Source organism: Tenrec ecaudatus, chromosome 9 (assembly GCF_050624435.1).
Source record: "Tenrec ecaudatus isolate mTenEca1 chromosome 9, mTenEca1.hap1, whole genome shotgun sequence".
NCBI lineage: Eukaryota > Metazoa > Chordata > Mammalia > Afrosoricida > Tenrecidae > Tenrec > Tenrec ecaudatus.
This window is the reverse complement of record NC_134538.1, coordinates 121,619,435-121,640,198: the sequence shown is the minus strand read 5'-3', so window position 1 is coordinate 121,640,198 and position 20,764 is coordinate 121,619,435. Positions and strand designations below refer to the sequence as shown.

General features: G+C 39.9%; 1 protein-coding gene across 4 annotated transcripts in view; it reads left to right on the top strand.

Annotated features, from left to right (window-relative positions):
* PTPN12 (protein tyrosine phosphatase non-receptor type 12) overlaps positions 1–20,764 on the top strand; it is a 109,394-nt gene that overhangs the window by 1,531 nt on the left and 87,099 nt on the right. The window lies entirely within an intron of this gene.

Below are 20,764 nucleotides of genomic sequence, written 5' to 3'. Positions count from 1 at the left end.
CTAGTTTGTGTTTCACATTAGCAGCAGTTGTTTTCAAGATTCAGGGAAGGGGCTTGCGTACTGAGGTGCTTTTTCACATTTCAAAGAGACTTTGCCCAGAAAAGCGTTCTCAAGCTTATCCAATTGATCCGTCACCTTGTACAATATTGTGATAGTGTCTGTGAGCTTTGTGACTCCGCATCCACCGGCCTATAATTGACGCTGGAAGTGAAGTCTTTGTAGCTTTGAAGCCTGTGGAAAATGTATATTATTCAATCATTGGATTGTGTCTTATTTTAAACGTTCTCTGGATATTTAACATGTACCTTTGGGGAATTACTTTTTGATTTGAAAGGGGTAAAGAAAAGAAGGGCATCTTTTCCTTTGTATGAGAATTTTGGTTGTGGTAGTATTTTTTGAATGGAGTCATTTTGCAATAATTGAATGTAGTCCCCTTTTTACTACTCTCTAGCAAAGACAGAAGACAGTATGTATTCCGAATGCTTAAAATATCCGAAATCAGTCTATTAAAATCTGACTGTGGAAGAGGTGGCTGGTGTGCGGAAGCTTACATGCATGCTAGTAGTTCTCCCTAGGCATATCCTGTCAGGAAAGAGCATTGTTTGGTGATGCAGGCCATCAGGACAGGTGCCCAGTCTGTGAACTCCTGTACCAGGGAAATTGCTGTAGGGTTCATGCTTTGGGGATGAGTCAGGGATTCCTATTGGAGATATCATTTCTCAAGGACCAAGTGAGTTTCCTTTTTCTTGCAGAATACCTAGGGAGAGCTAGGTGATTGTACATTCCAGGTTTGATGACTAAGGCTGTTCTTTTACAGCGCTGCTTTCTTTAATTCCCTGACTTGATAAGCAGCAGCTGTAATTAATGTTGCTGGTAGTTGTTTCCTGAAGGCTGTGGAAATGTCCAAAACTGTGTCCCTAAGTCATGGGGTAAAAATAGAGGATCCGTTGATAAAGAGTTTCAGTTCCAACTGTTCTGCTGTTATCCTTAAGGCTTGATGTGGATTCAAAATGCAGTTAGGAGTTTTGGTATTTTAGAACTGAAAGAGGCCTTTGAGGTATTCTAATTATTATAATCAAATTCCATTATAAAGTGATGGTGCTCATTTCAAACTTGGAAATTACTGAATGATATTTAATAATGTCTTATGCTTAGGAAAGGAGGAAGGTGGGCATTCAGACTTGAGTCTGACTCCAGGGGACCTGCCATTCTTTTCAACCTAACTTTAGGGCCGTCTACTGAGGAATTCCCTGTTAATGTGTTTAATGCTTCTATGTAACCATACTACCATTTTTATATATACAAGTTTTTGTAATTTAACGTTTGGATACCTGTTTTAATTATAACTACTTTGTAAAAAAATTTTAAAAATACTGTATTACTGTATATTTTCTCTGGTGACTTTTATGGTGTAACCAGTCCTTTGTGGTGGAATACTTAAGCCATTCCATTTTCTGTGACGAAAAAGGTATAGAACTTCAATATTTTGGACTGTTACATAAAGTTACTTTCCAAGGCGAAGTGCCAGAGGAATGGATGCCAACATTGAATCCATGTTACAAAATAAATGGTGAAAACAATGGTGCAGGTTTATACAATAGTTTATACTGTATGAGCATTCATTCTAATGTTCTTAATCTTTGATTACTTGATTGTTGAAGAGACATATCTTGTTTTAATTTCAATATCTGTATTTCTTACGAACTTTTCCACCCATCATTTTATTCTGTAAGTTGTCTATACTTGGCCTGGACCTTTTCCTTAGGCTTCATAAAGAAGGGAAAACCAAGGCAGAGGGGTGTGTAGACTGTGGTGCTGCGATTGTGATTGTTAGTGGCATGTTGAAGGTTCAGCAGCTAGTTTGTAGCCGACCCAGAACTTGATCTCAATTATCTCCACTTTTGGTCTACTTAACAAGATAGTGTGATAAGTACTTGCTTGTCCAGGGAAAGGTGTACATTAATGGCTGAGTTTTGCTTCTATCTCTGCCTTTGGCTAGCTGTCTGACCTGGGCAATGCATTTAACAAAAATGAGGTTGAGTTCTCTCATTTAGAAGAAAAATACTACCTAGTTCACAGGATTGAAGTATAGGACTATACTTAAAGTCACTAACAAATTACTGTGGCAAAGTCTGTATATTTTCATATACCTGATTTATATAAGCAATTAACCAAGCATGAAGGAAATTTGTGTGTGGGCTTTCATTTTCAGTCCTTGTTTTGTCTCTTAAAAACTTCCATCATGTTTAATTGAAACAAGGAATTTAATGAAAGCAAGAGTTATACTGATCAGGCTAAAGGCTATCTAATTTGTATATAACAAATGAAAAAAGGTAACACTTAAACTATAAGTAAATATGACAGTTTCAACTATAATAACCAGTCCTCTCTGCATTCATAATTTGGAGAACAAGTATGAAATGCATTGACTCTCTGGAGTAATTAAGACAAAGGTTGTGTAAGAGGTGTAAATTGCAATACTATGAGTTTTTGTGAAATTTTGGTGGTGAAGTTTTGTAAACATGTCCCTTAGGCCAAACAGGTAGAATATATAAAATAGCTATTATTTTCAAATTAACCCAAACTTAAGTTTATTAAAGGGAACCATTGAGCTGCCATAGAACTTAAGCATTTATGAAATTTATTATGAAAGCACTGTCATTACTCTACAATAATCCTGACAGAACTCACAATGGACAGTTTGCATGCTTTGTTATTAAATAATTATTATATTGCTTTTAACTTACTACAGTAATTTTACTGACTTCTTAAGATATTTAAAATAGGAAAGAAATTAACATCCTACTGCCATTTTTTTTACACTCTGTCTCATGTAATCTCTCAAAATTCACGAAGCAGTTATAGCCTCTGTTTTACAGATACATACTCTGAGTTTAGAATCTTGACTGATTTCAAATACTTTGTTCTTTTTACTATCATGTTCTTTCTTTAGGATGTATTTGTTTTGTTTTGGGGTGGTTTTTTTTCCTTGTTTTTTTTTTTTTTTTTTTTGTGAGTGGGACTACATTAGTGGTGGAAATACATCACCCTGCAAACGAATGGAAATTTTAAATTTGTTCCGGGAACACCAGCTAATTTTCTTTAGTTAATACTGTAGCAATATAAACTTTTGAATCTCAGGAATGCTTTACACGCTTACAATTTATTGAAGAACTCAAGGGGCCTTTGTTTTATTTGATCACATTAAACAACAAAAAATACCATTTAATGTATGTTATCCTAATAATAAATACATATTAACATAATAATAAATTTTATGTCTCCCTCAATCCTCACTGCCATGGAGTTGATCCTGATTCAGAGCAACCGTATAGGCTCTTGTAGAACCCACCCCCCCCCCCGTGGATTTCCTAGACTGTCAATCTTCACAGGAGTAGAGAGCCTCATCTTTGGTGGAGCAGTCGGTGGGTTTGAACTACTAGCAGTCCAATGTGTAGCCCACTATGCCACCAGGATCCCTAATTTTAAAATGTATATGTGACTGGTAGCTATTATTCAGAACAAGCAGTTGTCTGAAGAGGGAACATTGTATTTTATATTTTTGCAAATTAGAAAAAAAATCTAGCTTAATTGAAGACACAATTGGATTTCCATATCCATTGTATTCAGTCTGTTGCAGTGTCACATGGTATCATTCATGTACAAGGGGGCTTTTAAAGGTTCATGAAAAAATGAAATAGATAAAAGAATTTTTCCATGAACTTGAAAATTTTTTTAAAAACATTTTCTTGTAGCTTTTGGGAAAACTGTATACTACTCAAAGATGAAAGTGGGAGATAAAGGTGAAGACATGATTGCCGTAAGGTCTGTACATTCTCACAGATGTGGACACCCATTTAGGAATCATTAGAAGAGTGTGACTTCCTGTAAAGCAGTGGGGGAGGGGATTCTCTGGACCACAATTTGAGAACCTGTGAGCTAATTAAGGGAAAGATGGGTAGGGTTTCATTTTTTTAAAATCATCTTATTGGGGGCTCTAACAGCTCTTATAACAAATCCATACTTAAATTGAATCAAGCATACTGGTACATGTGTTAACATCTTTTTCCAAACATTTTCTTTCTACTTGAACCCTTGATATCAGCTCCTCTTTCCCTCCCTCCTCCACCCTTGTGACCCTTGATAAATTATAAATTACTATTATTTTCATATCTTAAACCAACCGCTGTCTCTTGGCCCATGTTTCTGTTGTTTGCCCGCTGGGGAGTTTATAACGAGTCTTGTCAACAGTTACTCCCTTTCCCCCCATCTTACTCCTACCCTCATGGTATTGCTACTCCCCTTACTCTTCCTGGGGGTTTGTCTGTCCTGGATTCTGCGTATTGCGAGCTCTTATCTGTACCAGTGTACATGCTCCAGTTTAGCCAGGTTTGTAGGGTAGAACTGAGGTGATGATAGTGGGGGAGAGGAATGTTGTATGTTTCGTCGGTGCTATACTGCACTCTGACTGACTCGTTCCTTCCTGTGACCCTTCTGTGAGGGGATGTTCAATTGTCTACAGATGGGCTTTGGATCGCCAGTTCAATCCCCCCTTGTTCTTTTCGATATGATTGTCTGTTTTGGATCTTCTTATGCCTGATACCTGCTCCTGTCGACACCTTGCGATCATACAGGCTGGTGTGCTTCTTCCATGTGGGCTTTGTTGCTTCCCAGCTAGATGGCTGCTTGTTTATCTTAAAGCTTTTAAGACCCCAGATGCTATATCTTGTAATAGCCGGGTATCATCAGCTTTCTTAAACACATTTACTTAAGAAGTAGAAGAAAAAAGGGGGGAGGGGCTATAAATAGTTTCAGGTCTGTCTGCTGACCCTTATAAATGTTTTCTGATTGAGTCTGATGAGGTGCCAAGCCTTGCTCTCCAAGTCCGAAGTCTATTTTGAGGATTCCTTGGGGACTTCGTTGCTTTGCTCCCCCTTGCTGCTCTGTTACCCTCCACTCCCTTCGTGTTTTGCCCCGGCGTGATCACACTGTGCACAATCCCCCACTGTGTCTCCAGTGCTGCCCCTTGCAGCAGTGTTAGTCAGTGAGAGTATGTCTCATGGTAGGGCCAGCCCTATGATCCTCTTTGTGCCTTGGCTGCTCCCAGCAGGAGTGTCATCCTTGGGGTTTGGTGGGCCAGGATGTGGTCTCCTTTTTCTCTCCCTCTTAGTTTGCTCCTGTGTGGTCCTGGCCTACCAGCCACTCTCCCCGGGCTGTATCTTGAGTGCTGTCCTTGCCAGTACAATCTTCTGGGGAGGGGGTCAATGTAGTTGGGATTGGGGCCAGCCCCACAGACCTCTCTATTGGTTCAATGTTTCATGCTGGTATGTCGCCCTGATCTCCCAGGGGGTTCAGTTTGTGAAGGAGCTTTATCTGTGCTATTTTCAGGCTTCATTCTACAGACCAGTAGTTCTAATTCTGGGCAGTCCTGCCCTGCACTTCTGAGCATGGGGCAAGTGAAGGCTGTGTGATGAAAATGACGTTAGCCCAGTGCTGCGGCAGCCTCCCCTCTCCTGCCCTGTCTGTTCTTTGAGATGTATTATGTATTCCGTTACATCATTCAGATTGGCTCTGGGAGAAAAAAACGGTGAATCACTACTGTGGGTCTCAGGAGAGCCATTAACTGGTTTGAGAAAGGTAAATACATCCTTTGACACATTTGCATTTCAGAAAGTTGATTCTAGTGGCAGTCTGCAGGGTGGATTCGAGCTAGAGGAAACATTTTGGAAACTTGGGGCTTCAAGAAGTTTGCTGAAAAATAATGTAATTTTTACAACAATTAAGTGAGATTTATAAGAAGTATAAGAGTGAGATATGAACTAAGTTAATGAGGACTGTTCGGTTTCTGGATGATTTACCTCTTTTCGTGCTTCTCAACACTGAAAGAATTCGTGTGGCCGAAGCACTTGTGTAAATCCAAGTAACTTTTATGAGGGAAAGGGAAATTCCAGGTATTACAGTCTCAGATAGCACACACCATCCCTGGAAAGTGTGCAAGACCGCTTGGTGGGGCCGTGGGAAAGTTCATGACTGAATGGCCACTTCAGGGAAGCATGAAAAACCCTGTGGAAAGTGGCCAGAAAGTGAGTCCACAGAGCCAAAAGAGGAGTCCCAGAACCGAAAAGAAGCGAGAGTGAGTGAGTGCAGAGGCACGTGCGCAGCTCACGAGGGAGAGAGCCCACCCTCAACCGGCAAGTAAGCGACAGGCCTGCCTCAGTCTGCTCTTTACCCCTCCTGTCCCCACTGGCTGTGTGTATGTGTGTCGTGGTTGAGGGTATTGGCCCATCTTAGGGGCTGAGTTCGGTGCTCCTGTGATGTGATGTCGCTGGTGCCTAATATGCAAGTCCAGGTTGCCCTTCACCTGGGCCTCGGTGGCTTGTGACCTGAGTCTGAGTGTGTCCAGCTTTGGATCGTCCCCATATGTGCCTGATTTCTTTGCATCCTCTTTATTGTGGCCTGAACAGCTAATTTTCCTGAAGCGTAGGCATTTGAGGGAGACAATTCTCTCTACCTCCAATCTTGCTACCTTTCAGAACTAGAGTACGATGGATCTGATAAGGATTAATACAGGCAGTTTCAATGATTTACTCGATGTTGATATTATGGGAGGTAGAGGATAATTGCAAGGATTGTAGTTTCTTATAGACTGCTCCTTGACCTAAAAGGTACCATTTTGTGTAGGGCAAGGAGAAACAAATCGAGGAGACCAACTAGACAGACAACTGTGGGAAGAAGTTGCGAGAGGGAAGAGAATGAGTTTTGTTATGGGCATGTTACAATTGCGGTAACTTTGAGATATTTAGGAGAAATAGGAGGCTCGAGAGAATTGACTGGATGGAGTCACAGATGCGGGAGCCATCCTATAAGCTTAGAGGAGGTAGTTGAAATCCCGGAGTGAATGAGTACAGAGTCCGCAGATAGGTTGAAGTGTAGTAGGAAGTGCAGTGTTTGTTTCTGAGAAGGCGTGGTCAGAGATGAATGTCTAGGGAAACTTCCAAGAGTTGCAAGAAAGCTAACAAAGTCTAACACATTTGAGAGGCCTTCAGAAACAATCACGAGAAAATCCTGTTGCCTTTGGATTCAATTTTTCTACAGACTTTTTGTAGCCGTCTTGTAATAACTGGGATTGAACCCAGGTTGCTTAGTGAGTTACATGTTGGCCTGCTAATTGCAGGGTTAGCAGTTTGAACCTACCAGCTGTTCCTCAGGAGAAAGATGAGGCTTTCTGTTCCTGTAAAGACTTCCAGCCTTAGAAACCCAACGAGGCTGTTCTAGTCATTTCTGTAGGGTCACTGTGAGCTAGGATCAACTCCATAGCACTGAGTTGTTTTTTTTTTCTTTTTTTGTAATGCTGGGAGGGCTGATTAAGGCACAGTTGAGAAAGTGCCCATTGTTTTTGGTGAGTAGAATTGATATGTTGTCTAGAATTGATAAAATTGTTGAAGTGTGGGGTATTATGGGAAGAAGGCAGTTTAATGGGGCCAAAGGAGAAAATGGGTGAAAATTCATGTAGATTTCTTCCTTTCACTTTAACATTCTAACAGAAAATGGCTGACGTCAGAGAAAAAGGAAAACCTTCGGCCATCAAGTTGATTCAGACTCATAAGGACCATATAGAGACAGTAGAACTCCCCACAGGGCCACAAGGCTCTAGATCTTTACTGGAACAGACAGGCATATCGCTCTCCCACAGAGCTGTTAGTGGGTTTGAATTGTGAACCTTGAGATTAGCAGCCCGCTTTACCCCAACAGTGCCACCAGATTAAATAAAGGGTAGACTTCCTTCCCATAGCACTGCTGGGGTTTTTTTCTCCTTCCTTTCTTTTTAAAAATTAAAAAAAAAATGAAATAGAATATTTTCACATATTTCTTATCTATGCATATATGCTTGTGAAATTCTTAAGTATAACTCCAAAAGACTGCTAAAGTTATTGATTTAAAGTATAGATTTGAAGTGTTAGGAACCAGGAGGGCTGGAAAGGTTAAAAGCCTGGAAAATCTTATGCTGCAGATTCTAGATTAAGTAAAATCATCTTTATTGTTTGTAAAATTGTTGGATATTGTGGCTAATTTAATTATTTCTTTATTCAGATATAATCCACATGCTGTATAGTTCACATATTTGAACTGTTCAATAGTTTTTAGTATATTGTTCAATAGTTTTTAGTATATTTTATATTTGTATAATTCTCACTACAACTAATTTTAGAATATTTTCATAACCCCCCCAAAGTAGTTTTATCCGTAAGTAGCTTTTCCCTTTTCCCCCAGTAGCCAGCATTTTTTCCACTTGTTGGCAATTGTGAATATTGCTGCTGTGAACATGTGTACAAGGTTTTGTGTGGGCGTCCATATTTTTTTACACTAAAGAATATATACCTAAAAGTAAAATGGATTGGTCATATGGGAACTCTATGTTTAACATTTTAAGGGCTGCCAATTCTTAGATAAAGCTGTTGCACTTTCTACCTTCTTTCCAGCAATGCATGAGTGGCCCAGTAACTGACCATTCCTGCCAATACGTGTTGCTGTCTGCCTTAATTATCACTATCCCCCTGGATGTGAAGTAATGTCTTTTTATGGTTGGCTTGTAGGTTTTGAAGAAGTACATCAGTAAGTTTAGACTGAAGGGTGCTGTCTACCTTGTCTTTCCAATTGAAAGTGCTAGGGTGCATTTTCTTGTCATTGTGTGTGAGCTCATCTTGGTGCTTTCCTAGTGCCAGTGGCTTAGTTAAAAATTTCCTACCCCTTCTTTGATGGTTGTTCAGCCAAACATTTATATTTTAACCTCAAAAGTGGGAATAAACTTTTTAAGTAACTCTTCAGACCGGCTCACTGACACAACACACTTAACAGTTTAACACTCAAGTGTTAAGTCTCAAGATTGTTTTATTTACTTTTAGAATCTCATTAGCTTCCCCTTTTCCCTGCTCACTATTTGATGTTTAGATTGGAAAATAATTTTCCAAGGTCAAAACTGAAAATTAGATATGAACCTTTAGAAAAATTTATTATTTTTGTTTATAGGTTAAGTATTTGTGTTCCTATATTTTTCAGTTCATTAGGTTCATAAACATTTACACTCCTACCAACCCCACCCCCCAAAAAAACCCCTCTAAAGCTGGAAACTGAGACCTAATTATCTCTGCATCCTCATTACTTAATACAGTGCTGACCTGTCATGAGTACACTCGGTGTTTTTTGTGCCCAAACATTGCTGACTGGTCCAGAGTTAACTTGTGTTTACACTTATGTTAGTGTTTATAGTTTGTAGGCCTGAAAGCAATATGGGTCTTTATAGGAACAAACTACATGGGATAGTTTGGGCTTGAAATAGCCAGGCAGCAAAGTGTAAGATTAAGCTTAGCATTTAATAGGAACTAATGTCCATTGGACATTGAATAAGGAATACCAAAGGAGAACCAGTGCATTTGAATTTAGGTGCTGGTAAAGAATACTGAAAGTACTTTGGACTGCCAAAAGAATAAACAAATCTGTCTTGGGAGAGGTACAGCCAGAATACTCCTTAGGAGAAAGGATGGCAAGACTTCATCTCACATATTTTGAGCATGTATCCTGGAGAGGAGTCCCTCTACCTACAATAATGTCTATTATGTGCATAGAAATTGTAGGCAAGCTTAATACTGTGTTGCTAGTATTAGGTGCCATGGAGCTGTCTCCAGCCCATATGAAGATGCTGTAACATTGTAGGACAGGTCTATTCTTCCCGTGAATTATTGAAATGGTCCAAGAGAAATGCCTTCTCCCCACACCCCTACACAAGTGTGCTCACACAGCTATAGCTGTATTTCAGTATCCATTGAAAAGGTATAAAGAATTAGATGAAATTCAGTATTGTCTCTGAGTACATGTTTTATTAATTGTAACACCCTTAACAAATTTGAAAAATTGCACTAGTATATGTGTGCACACATTAGTATAGATGTACACAGTAATATACATGGACATACCTTATTTAATTGTGCTTCACAGATACATCTAGTTTTTTACAAATTGAAGACTTGTGACAATACTGCAAGGGCCTTGGTGGCGTAGTGGGTTGCGCATTGGGCTGTTAACAATAAGATCAGCAGTTTGAAACCACCAGCTGTGCCATAGGAGAAAGATTTACAGCCTTGGAAACCCACCAGGGCAGAAATGCCTGTGACTTGATGGCAGTGAGGAACAATGGCTGCAGTCATTCATTGAGCAAGTTCATCGGGGATACTTTTTCCCCCCACAGAAGATTATGTACTTCATTTATATGATTCTTTTAAAAAATAATTATTTTATTAGAGGGCTCTGACAAATCTTACAACAATCTACTCAATAGTATTAGGCACCCTTGTACATATGTTGCCATCAACATTTTCAAAACAGTTTCTTTGTACTTGAGCCCTTGGTATCAGCGCCTCTGTGATTCTCACCTGAGTGCCCAAATCAAACTCACTGCCATCAAGTCAATTCTGACCTATTCTTAGCAACCGTATGTATGGGACAGAGTAGAACTGCCCCTGTTGGTTTCTGAGACTGGTTATCCAGATTGATAATTACATGTTGGGGGTGAGGGGGAAAAGCAGAACTTAGATCCAATGCCTTGAGTTAACATAGGTGTTTAGAATTTCTAATAATTTTAAAGGTTTTCAGAGGAAGGGAATAATAAACTTTAAAACAAACCTTTTTTGATAATGAAAATATACCTATGTTTTCAGTGTGGAGTGTATATGTCTTATCCTATTAGATTGTCAGTGGGGGTTGGCTTCCAAAATGCCATCGACTGTCTAAACTAGTAGAGAGACTGTATGCTTTGGAGACACACAGGCATTGATTTCTATCTTGGTTCTTTTATGATTTTGAGCAAGTAATTTAAGAAATATAATACCTCTCAGAAGGACCCAAACCAAGGTAATATGTATGTAAATATAGCAGTAAGTAGAATCCTGAATCTAATTCAAGAAATCATAATCCTATAATGGAAGTGTGTTTAAGTTTACTTAAGCTGTAAAGGATAGAGAGCCTAAATCTGCCTGAATAGATCATGGAGTGTTTCAGTACGGCAGCCTCATATGAGCTGAGTCTGAAAGTGTCCGAGTTCGATAAAAGGCATTTTAGAAATAGGAAACAAACAACACTTTCAAAGACACAGTGATTTATGATAGGTTTTAGATAAGAGAAACGGGGGTAGTATATAAAATAAGCAAAATCTAGATACCTAAATAGTAGAAAACAAAGACCAAATTCACTGCCATTTAGTTGATTCCTCCTCATTGTGACCCTGTAGGACAGAGTAGAACTGTTCCTTAGGGTGTCCAAGGCTGTAATGCTTCCAGGAGCAGACTGCAGGTTTTTTCCCTCGGAATGTCTGCTGGGTGTGAACCACTAGCCTGCAGCAGTTAGCAGCCCAGTGCTTACCCCACTGCATCACCAAAACAGACACCAAACCCACTGCCTTCGAGTTTATTCTGGCACATATTAGCCCTTTAGGACAATGTAGAACTCTGTTCCCTGGAGTCTCCAGCGCTGTAAGACATTTTGGGAGTAGAAAGCCTGCCTCATCATTCTGGTGTGTTTGAACTGCTAATCTAGTGGTTGGCAGCTCAACGTGTAACCACACAGCTGCTAACTAGGAATCCAAATGAAGGTCAAATTCAATGTTGAATTTCAGCTGACTGTGAAATTGGCCTCTGGGTTACTGGACCAGGAGTGTTTTTGAATTCCGATTATTATGGCAGAGGTGCTTAGTCTTCCATTTCTACCTTTGTGTTTAGTGCTATACAGTGTTTTCCATTGGCTTCTGTGAGATCTGTGGAAGGGAGGATGGATGAAAGGAAGGAAGGAAGGAAGGAAGGAAGGAAGACACACACTCGTGTTTACATCCATATGTATGAAGGAATCCTCAAAAAGTTCATGGAAAAAACCCTCTCTTAGTTTAAAATTTTCATGAACATTTTGAAGCCCCTTGCATATACACATACACATGAAAAACAACAATAACAAGATACTTTAGAACTTATTACACAAATAAAACAGTAGCTCTGAGGCTTGGTTTGAATTCCTCAGTGAATCTGTGTTTTCCCGAGATGACCACGAAGAGTTTTGGAACTGCACATTTGGATCAGAACCCACGTGTAACAGAAAAGAGTTCTGCATCCCATGCTATCAGAACCTGGAGAATCTTTCTCCTGGACACTTGACACCGTCTGTGTAAAGGTTTTATATGTGAAGTCTTAGAGCATCTAATGCTACTTGGAGACTCAAGCCATCGAGTTGATCCTGACGAATAGTAACCCGGTAGGACAGTGGCAGGGACCCTGTGAGTTTCCAGGATGTGTGTGACTCATTACGGGAGTAGGAAGCCGACTTTCTCCTGAGGAGCACCTGGTGGTTTCCCATTGCCAGCCTTGTGGTTCTTAGCCTGACAGGTAGCCCATTATGCCACCAGGGCACCATCTTGCTGTTAGAAGATGGCAGAGCTGCCCTTGACCCAAGGCCCAAGTTACAGAACAGATGTTGTGGCGGGTTTTTGTAGTTGTTTTCCAATCACGTGGTCATCAGCCTTAGGCCAACATTTTCAGTCCTGTTGGTTTAAAAAGAGGGTGGGGGCACATAAATATCATGAAAATTATAGGGAAAAAATCTGTGTATAAATTTTGGGTTGTTGTCTACTTCCAAAGTACCTTAAATGAAAAAAGAATTTATTACAACAGAGTGCTGCCCCTGAGCTGCTTAGCTGACAGGGACCAAGAAAGTGGGAGCCATTTGAACCCTGTTATGTCAGCCTCTGTGTCTATGTTCCGCACATTTAGCAATGCTTGGATGTGTTGGATACTTGTATTTGCTTCTCTGCTCTCCTGCTTTACTCATTTCTCTCTGCATCCTGGCTTTCCTGTTTGGGGCAGCACCATATGAGGTGCTGAATAAAGACATCCCATGTGGTGATGTAACTTGTTTCACTCATGTGACCTCAGTTGAGGTGAGAGCTCAGAATGACTCAGAATCACTGTATCTCACTTGCAAATTCCTGAGTCAATCAGCTTGCCAGTGAGTTGGATGTTGTGAAGTATAAATATGTAGGATGGGCCAAGGTGAGGAGTATAGACATATATATATGGAACACATATTTCTGAGAAGGGGACTGATAGTTCTCAGACTCCTTAGACAGCAAAAGGAATCTTCTGTAAAATTGAGGGGGGCGGGGTATGTGTGTGTGTGTGTGTTGTGTTTTTTTAAAGTTTCAGCCTCAAGTGTCACCCACCTTTTCTCAGAAAAGGAAAAATGCTTGTGACTTTAAGCGAACATTCTGTTGGTTCTGCCAGAGCATTATTTCACATTTACAGTATTTATGAGGGGGTACCCCCCAAGAAAGCTGAAAAAAGTTCTGTTGGGCAGAGCTTTCACAGTTTGCCTTTTTCCCTACTAAGGGAGCATCCAGCAGCTCACTCTTAGTGCATGCACTGGCGTCACCTGGGAAGGTTCTATCTGGTAACATTAAAGCAGTCGTTTGTGATGGCCAATTTAAGAGAACAGTGTGCAGCTGTGAGAGCTTGTTTCCTGCGGTGGAGGGCAGGGCAGTGCCTCAGAAACTGTTATGATGTTGAACACAGAGTAACACTATGGAAAAAGACTCAAGTGGTGTCTTCTGTTTTTGTTTGTTTCTAAAAAGGTGAAATGCTGATTGATGACAGACTTTATTCTGGACTTCCCTCAACTTCCCAAAAGGATGAAACAATTTTGACTCATAATGTATTTAGTTCAACCAGGTCAGACTGTTCATCAAGCTTTCTATTTAGAGGTTCTGAAAAGATTACCTAACTGTATGTGACAAAAAAGGTCTGATTTGTGGCAGACGGGGGAACTGGTTTTGCCACCACAACAATGCACCTGCTCATGCAGCCATCTCAGTGCACCAGTTTTTGGCCCAAAACTGCATGCTTCTCTTGCCTCATGCACCGTAATCACCTGACCTCACTTCCTGCAACTTCTTTTTGTCTCCATGAATGCAGAAGGACTGAAAGGACAGTGATTTCATGACGTAGAAGAAGTGAAGAAAAAAATGAGGGAGGTGCTGTCAGCCATCCAAACGACTTGAGTTTGAAAAATGTTTCCAAGAATGGAATCACAGATTTGACAAATGTATTAAGTGTAAGGGGAGTACTTTGAAGCTGATACGATTGTTTTGTTAAAAAAAATTTTAAATACATAGCTTTGAAAAAAATACTCCAGTTTTTTGGGGGTACCCCCTTTTATACATGTTGTTGGGTACTGTGTTAGACTGTGTAGACTACAGAAACAAATCCAGGTACACTCATGTTTAAGGGAGCTTTATATCAAGGAATAATTGTATATTAAGAAAACAGTTCAACAATCTGGATTATCAAGGGCTCATGAGGGAGGGGGGTGCGGGGAGGGAGGGGGGAAAAAGAGGACCTGATGCAGAGGGCTTAAGTGGAGAGCAACTGATGCAGAGGGCTTAAGTGGAGAGCAAATGCTTTGAGAGTGATTAGGGCAAAGAATGTACGGAAGTGCTTTATATAATTGATGTATGTATATGTGTGGATTGTGATAAGAGTTGTATGAGCCCCTAATAAAATGTAAAAAAAAAAAAAGAAAGAAAACAGTTCAGTCCAGATCAAGTCCATAAGTCTGATATTAGTCCGTAAGTCCAATACTAGTCTAAAAATCTTTCTTCAGACTCATGCAGTCACATGCAGTGATGAAAAGTGCAGGAAGATGGAGGGCGGTTGTGGATCCAGCAGTAGTGGAAGCACCTCAGCGCTGGTGCGGGTCTCCAAGCTGTTTCTCCAGCCCATTAAGTTTGACTCTTCAACAGGAAGGTGAAGCAGAGTGAGAGAGGAAGTTCCCAGAATACTCATGAGAAGACCATGCCCACAAGACAACATTAGGTTGTGACCTGATTCACAGGCTAGACTCCACGCCTATACTTAATTATCAAGTTGACATTAAATTGTGCAATTACCACAGGTACCATTAAATTGGTTCCAACTCTTAATAGTCCTATGAACAATGGAATAAAGCACAGTCTGATCCTGCAACATCCTCACAATCATTGCTCATAATCATTTGAGCCCTTTGTTGTAACCACTGTGTCAATCTTACCTTGTTGAGGGTCTTAACTTTTTTGCTGACCCTTTCCTTCACCAGTGCTCTTTATGATAACAAAAAGATGCAGCCTAAATGCCCATTAATGAAAGAATAATAAATTATGGTACAAATACAATGAAATACTATGTAACATTATAAACTAATGATTTAAGAAATCCCTCATAACATGGTTGAACCTAGGGGACATTGTACTTAATGAAATAGGTCAATTGCCAGAGGACAAATGATGTATGAGACCAGTATTATAGGAAGCCAAGACAAGGTCTTCACAATAAAAGAATCATTTTTTGTTGGTTCTCAGAGTTGGGGAGGGAGGAAGCTTCCCTGGTGGTTGTTCCATGGGAGAAAGATGAGGCTTTGGCTAAAGTGTGAACATATTATTCACTTGGATGAGAGGTGTTATGGCAATATACAGTGAGAAGGTGGCCAGTAAAAAGTGGTAGGGTCAGGGGAAGACACGAGGAATGTAAGAGTTAGGGGGGGCAAATAAATACTGTTTCTTAATAGTTCTGCAATAACAATGATCTATGAGTAGATGCGTGGATAGTCACAGATGTGAGGTGAGAGTATACATACTAATATATGTGTATATCTAAATGCGTAACAGAAAGTATGTATGCATGTGTATTTATGTACCTTTTTTGCAAGTACATCCGTCAATGTGGTGGAGATACAGAGGGCAAAGTTATAAAAAGTTCTTAGATGAAACCAATACCTCGAGAGAACGATTCTAGGATCACTAGTAGTCTCAGAAACACTGAGGTCAGTGGACATAACATAGTCCACAAAGACAATGTTATACATTTTGATGAATAGCTACCGGGCTTATAAAAGCTCGTGAGCAGCCATCTGAGGTGCAGCCATTGCTGTCTGTCTACCTGCAGCCAAACAACCGGTCCATAAAGTAAACAGTAACCTTAGGGAAGTGTGCACACCTTAGAATAATCGACTGTTTGAGACCAAATGGCAGCTTTTACCCAAGGACATATTTCAGCAGTTTTAGGAAAGCAGGAGGAATGAAAATAGACTGGGAGGAAGGGGGTGGTAAGTGACATTTTATTGTGTGGCATGAAAGAAAATGTGAATGAATAATTGAATAGAAAATGGATTTGTTCTCTAAACCTTCTCCTGGTTCACCATAAGAGTAGTGGAGCATGATTGATTGGGGGCGGGGGTGGTGGCATTTTTTTTTTATGAATACTTTTCAGCAGATTTACCCATTAGATATTTACCCATTAGAATATTTCATCTGCTCTCTTAACTGTTGCTTCCATGGGCCTTAATTGGATCAAAGTAAAATGAAATTCTTGACTGGTCCAATCTTTGTTTATCATGATGTTTGCTTAATGGTCCATTTGTGAGGGTTTTTAAAAAAATTTTTATGTTGAGGTGTAATCATACTAAAGGCTTTCAGTTGATTTTCATCATAAGTGCTTCAGATCCTCTTCCCATATGGCAGATTAATAAGTTTTAGTCTACCTTCTCAGATTATTTGATCAGCATACAGATTGAATAAATTAAGATGGAAGCATATAACCCTGCCATAAACCTTTTCTGTTTTTAAACCACACAGTATCCTTTTGTTCTTTTTGAGTTACTGCCTTTGGGCCTATGTGCAGTTTACATAAGAGCACAATTGAGTGCTCAGTAATTCCCATCATTTGCAGTGTTGTTGATAATTTGTTAGGATCCATAGTGGAGTACCTTTGCATAGTCAGTAAAATATAGGTATCTTTGTGCAATTTCTGCTTTTAGCCAAGATCCATTTGTCATCAGCCATATCTCTAGTTCCATGTCCTTCTCTGACTCCTAGTTAAATTTCTATCCATTCCTGTGGAGGTACTGCTATATCGATATACATACATGCACATATAATTTTTCTTTCTTTTTTTAAGGAAAGATATAAGTACTCTTGGGCAAACAACAACAAACAACCAGGCTCACTGCCATCAAGTTGATACTGACTTATTGTGGCCCTGTAGGACAGGGTAGACCTGCCCCTGTGGGTTTCCATAACTGTAAATGTTTATGGGAGTAGAAAGCCCCATCTTTCTTCCAAGGAGTGACTGGTGGTTTTGAACTGCAGGTCTTGTGAATCACAGCCCAACGAGTAACTACGATGCCACCAGGGCGCCTTACTTTTTAACAACCCAAAATAAAAATTTAATGGTGTTACATTGCAGCTTGAAATGTACCCCAGTTTTTAACAAGGCATGTAAGCCTGCTCCAGCACTCCAAGTACTCATTCTGCTTTGCCTCTGTGCTTCCTGTATTCCCCTTATTCTGCCTGGACAGGTCCCCCACCACCACCACCGCCACCCACCCCATTTTCCCTCAAGCTCCAAATTTCAATGCAATTCATTTTCTTTAATCTCTGATTCTTGGAATGTCTCCACAAATGTGCTCATGTGCATATCCTCATCGTATTGTTCTACTGTATTAATTATTTCTACACCATTCCCTTCTACAAGCATAAATGCTTGGTGTATACACCTCTTAGATAATGGATAGATAATTGTCATGGCTTTATAGCATGTGTTGTAATGTGATTAACGTAAGTCAGAGTTGTGAAGTAAAACTGCAACAAAACTCAAACTCACTCCCATCAAGTTGATTCCAACTCATAGTGACTAGAAGGGTAGAATTGCCCCAGTGGGTTTTTGAGACTGTACTTCGTTATGGGAGTAGAGCACCTCATCTTTCTCCTGAAGAGTGGCTGGTGGTATCGAGCTTCTGACCTTGACAGTTAGCAGTCCAATATAAGTGACTTCTATTTTTAAAGAAAGAAGAGTTTAATCCTTTAAATGAAATACTGGTTATAAATTCTGGTCAGAATTCTTGGTTTAATTACATTACTACAAGATTTAATGTAGTATAATTCTACATTCTCAGAAATTACATTGACCTTTATTTTTCCATAGCTATGTAGCCTGTTCTACATAATGGACTGTTGTTATTTTTCAGAAGTATTTGATGTACTTAAAGTGATACTATAAGTCAGCTTTCACTAGGTGATAGAATAATACATTTCTTGATTATAAGTGATGGTGTCCAACTCTAAATAATATAAGCAAAAATGAAATTGAAAGGGTGTAGGATAGATTAGATTTTCACAAAACAAGTAATAAAATTCATAGAATCAGAGTAGTCTTGAACAATGTGGTAGAGAGACAAACATTTTCTGTGTTGGCCCGAAACTTACTGCAATCAAATGGATTCAGACTCATAGCAACAGGGTGGAACTGTCCCTGTGGGTTTCTCAGACAGAAACTCCTTAGGGAATAGAATGCCTCATCTTTACCCCCCCCCGGCGTTGCTGCTTGGTGTATCATACTGCTGGCCTTGCATGTAGCAGCCCAACACATGACCCACTACGAGCCCTGGGTAGTTAGTATTTTAGGCTTCACAGGCTACAAATGATTTATGTAGCATAATACCCTTTTTCATTTTAACAGGAGCCCTTGTGGTGTAGTTGTTATGTGTTGGGATGCACTCCGTATGGTCGGCAGTTTGAAATCATTAGCAACCCTCAGGAGAAAGTCTGGGCTTTCTGCTCACGTACATAGTTACATGAGGGGGTCGCTATGACTCAGCATTGACTCTGTGGCAGTGAGTGAGTTTAAAACTGTAGAATCCTTTCGTAGTTCATAGGCGAAACATAAACAGGCTGTGCCCCAGATTTTAGGCCCCTGGTTTGAAACGTCAGGAACCATTGATCTTTGTCATCAGACTTTGTCCTCAAAGTGAATTGACTTCAGCATTTGTCTTTGGGTCTGTCTTTCAGTCGCTCCACTTCAGATTGCAGTTCCTGGGAGAGTGACTTTGCCTTACTTATAGTGACATATCCTGACCATGTCTAGGTGAGGACAGTCCCACCAAAATTTAGGCAATGAAGAAAAATGGATAGCGCTCCCAAGAAAAGAGGGAAATGAATAGATGCTGAGTGGCAAAAATTTAAAAATAACTTAAATGAAAGCAGGCCTGTCTAATGCTGTAGCCGTGATTCCAGGTTGGAGATGTTGATACTAGAATGTGAGAACACCTTTCCTTCAGAAAATGCCAGGAGTGCTGTGTTACAAGAAGAGGAAACTAGGAAGACATTACAGCTGTTTTAGATTAGTGTTTCCTAATGTGGGCAGTAATCTCCCTGGGGTGGACGGTAAGAGTAGATAGCCTATGCTTTATCCTGGATTATGGACTATATAATATAAGCGTTTTTATTTTTTTTAATTTAATCATTTTATTGGGCTCATGCAACTCATCACCATCCATACATCCATTGTGTCAAGCACATTTGTACATTTGTTGCCATCATCATTTTCAAAACATTTGCTTTCTACTTAAGCCCCTGGTATCAGCTCTCATTTTTCCCCTCCTTCCCCGCTCCCCCTCCCTCATGAACCCTTGATAATTTATTAATTATTATTTTGTCATGTCTTACATTGTCCAACGTCTCCCTTCACCCATTTTTCTTTTGTCCATCCCCCAGGGAGGAGGTTATATGTAGGTCCTTGTAATCCGTTCCCCCTTTCCACCCCACCCACCCTCTACCCTCCCGGTATGGCTACTCTCAGCAATGGTCCTGAAAGGATCATCTATCCTGGATTCCCTGAATACAAAATTTTTTAAATGTTGGGGTGCTGAGTAATTTTTTTTATAATGGGAGGCAGAAGACCAAATAAGTTGGGAACCTATGCTTAAGATTATAGTAGATCCTGCAGAAATTCGTATCAGAAGGATGTGAGGTTGATTTTTTTATTTAAAAAAATATTGAGAGTACTTTTCTTAAAATTTCAGATTACACATTCTTTTATAGTGTGAAGTATCTGTATTACCTAAAGAAGGTGCAAGGAAACTGAGAAAAGGTACAGAGAAAATAACATGAAATGGCTGTATTCTGAATTGAAATAGAAAACTTATTCTTACCCCTCATTCACCACATTCTTTTTGTCTACTTTAACCCTTCCCCCTTTTTGTTTTGATGCTGTGTGCTCCTAAAGGTTTTTGTTTTGGTACATTGAATTTCTCACTTATTAAACTTTGTGATTTTCCAGGACAGATGATCCCTTCAGGACCAGTGCTGAGAGTAGTGTTACTGAGAGGGTGGAGGGAAGGTTGGGTAGTAAGAGGGAACCAATTACAAGGATCTATGTATAACCTCCTCTCTAGGGGATGGACAACAGAAAAGTGGGTGAAGGGAGACATCAGACAGTAGTAAGATATGACAAAATAATAATTATTATTAAATTATCAAGGGTTCATGAGGGAGGGGGGACCAGCAAAGGAGGGAAAATGAGGAGCTGATACCAGGGGCTGAAGCAGAAAGCAAATGTTTTAAGAATGATAAGGACCACAAATGTACAAATGTGCTTGACAAAATGATGTATGTATGTATTGTGATAAGAGTTGTACGAGTCCCCAATAAAATTATTTTTTAAAAACCCCAAAACTTTGTGATTTAAGTGAAGGTTTACAGAGTAGGTCATGAGTTTTGCATTCAATGATTTACATACATTTCGTTTCAGCTCATCCATTTCAACCCCCTGTATCACCTCTCATCTCACTTCCTGTGTTTTCTGTTCTCATTCCTCCTCCTTTCCTAAGCCCGTGTCCTTGAGCATGTGCACACTAAATCTTGGGG